Source organism: Mercurialis annua (assembly GCF_937616625.2).
Source record: "Mercurialis annua linkage group LG4 unlocalized genomic scaffold, ddMerAnnu1.2 SUPER_6_unloc_5, whole genome shotgun sequence".
Taxonomy (NCBI): domain Eukaryota; kingdom Viridiplantae; phylum Streptophyta; class Magnoliopsida; order Malpighiales; family Euphorbiaceae; genus Mercurialis; species Mercurialis annua.
In genome coordinates, this window is record NW_026605982.1 from 190,001 (window position 1) to 192,500 (window position 2,500).

The window sequence follows — 2,500 nt, forward strand, 5'->3', positions numbered from 1 at the left end:
GCGGCTCGTCGCATGCCTCGGCATTGAAAATGCGTCCTCGGCAAGCACACACGTCGTAAAATAGCATACAACGTGACACCATAAGCTATACATTCACCGAGATTCATTTCGGCAAATGCTCGCCTAGGTTTCCGTCAAAAAATACCAACAACCTACACCTCGGGGGCCGGGCCCCCCCGAATCCGAAAATATTTTTTCCAACACCGAAACGGGTCGACGAGTTTTTTTTCCTTCCCTCGTCAGTGCCATAGGTGCGCCAAAAGGCGCGCACCAAAAGCCTTCGGCAGTTGGTGCAGGGAGGTGAGGCATAGTGCACCCCCCTAAAGAGCTCTTAGGACTTTTTTTGGACTGACAGGAGGAAATATCACATGTGCCCCGCAACCCCCCCCCCCCATTTTTAAAAATCGGCATGGAATTTTGATCTGAAATTTTGGAAATATGTTTATATATACCCAAACCTGCATAATAACAAATATCAGAATTTTTCGAGTCCCGGAAGTATTTTATTTTATTTATTTATCGTTTTACCTTCGGAAATTCATAACCGGCAAAAAAAAATTCCAAAAATCACCAAACTTCTTTCTAAATTCCTCATTTAATATATATTAACTACTGTATGAATATTGTTCGAGGAAAGTATTATAGAATTTCACTTAGTGCAAGACATATACATTTTTACACAGAGCAGAGGTTCATTCGGCTGGGAAGCAAAACCAGCAGAGGTTCATACGGCTGGGGAATGTATGCAAGGCATGCCAAGGCATGCCGAAGGGCTGCCGAAGCCCAGCCGAGCGGCTGCCGAAGGGCTGCCGAAGCCCTGCCGAAGGGCTGCCGAAGCCCTGCCGAAGCCCTGCCGATGCCCTGCCGAAGCCCTGCCGATGCCCAAGGGCTGCCCATGCGCTGCCGAAGGGCTGCCGAAGCCCTGCCGAAGCCCAGCCGAAGGGCTGCCGAAGGGCTGCCCATGCGCTGCCCATGCGCTGCCGAAGGGCTGCCGAAGCCCTGCCGAAGCCCAGCCGAAGGGCTGCCGAAGGGCTGCCCATGCGCTGCCCATGCGCTGCCGAAGGGCTGCCGAAGCCCTGCCGAAGGGCTGCCGAAGGGCTGCCGAAGGGCTGCCGATGCCCAAGGGCTGCCCATGCGCTGCCGAAGGGCTGCCGAAGCCCTGCCGAAGGGCTGCCGAAGGGCTGCCGAAAGGCTGCCGAAGCCCTGCCGATGCCCAAGGCCTGCCGAAGGGCTGCCGAAGGGCTGCCGAAGGGCTGCCGAAGGGCTGCCGAAGCCCTGCCGAAGCCCTGCCGAAGCCCTGCCGAAGGGCTGCCGAAGCCCTGCCGAAGGGCTGCCGAAAGGCTGCCGAAGCCCTGCCGATGCCCAAGGGCTGCCGAAGCCCTGCCGATGCCCAAGGGCTGCCGAAGGGCTGCCGAAGGGCTGCCGAAGGGCTGCCCATGCGCTGCCGAAGGGCTGCCGAAGGGCTGCCCATGCGCTGCCGAAGGGCTGCCGGTGCGCTGCCGATGCGCTGCCGAAAGGCTGCCGAAGCCCAGCCGAAAGGCTGCCGATGCCCAAGGGCCGCCGCTGGGCTGGCGAAGGCCTGCCGACCGGCTGCCGAAGGTCCTTCCGATGGACATGCGAGGGCCTTCGGAGGGACGTCGGCGGGCCTTTCCGAGGGTCTTCGAGGCCACACACGCGCTCGCGTCTCGCGCCGAGCTGCCGAGTGCCCGAGTGCCCGCACCCGCACCCGGTCCCGCACCCGCACCCGCACCCGGTCATTAGATTAATGCACGGGGGGGGGGGATTTTCCGCAATTCCGAGCATTTCGACGCAATTTTCCGGCCGGGCATTTTCCGCGATTCGCCGCAGTTTTTCCGGGCGGGGCATATCCGTAATTATCCGGGGGCATTTCCGTAATTTTGCCAGGCAGGGATTTTTCCGCAATTTCCAGCATTTTTCGCATAGCGCGCGCGCGCGCGCGCTTGCACCGCGGACGAGGGCTTGCGGCAAGCCCGCGGGGGTGAGGAATGGTGCACCCCCCTAAAGAGCTCTTAGGACTTTTTTTGGACTGCCAGGAGGAAATATCACATGTGCCCAGCAACCCCCCCCCCCCCATTTTTAAAAATCGGCATGGAATTTTGATCTGAAATTTTGGAAATATGTTTATATATATCCAAACCCGCATAATAACAAATACCGAAATTTTTCGAGCCCCGGAGGTATTTTTTTTAATTTTTTAATCGTTTTACCTTCGGAAATTCATAACCGGCAAAATATATGTCCAAAAATCACCAAACTTCTTTGCAAAATCCCCTTTCAATGTATACTAACTACTCGCAAATTATTGTCCGGGACATTTTGCTTCCAATTTTATTTTGCTCGGGACACTATCATTTTGTGCACTTTTGCCGCAGTTTCCGCCACGCGGAATGGGCCGAAAATTCATAAAACATAAAATGCGCATCCGAAAACCACCAAACTTCACGGAGGGCCTCCCAGTGGTCCACTCGACGTGCCGGAG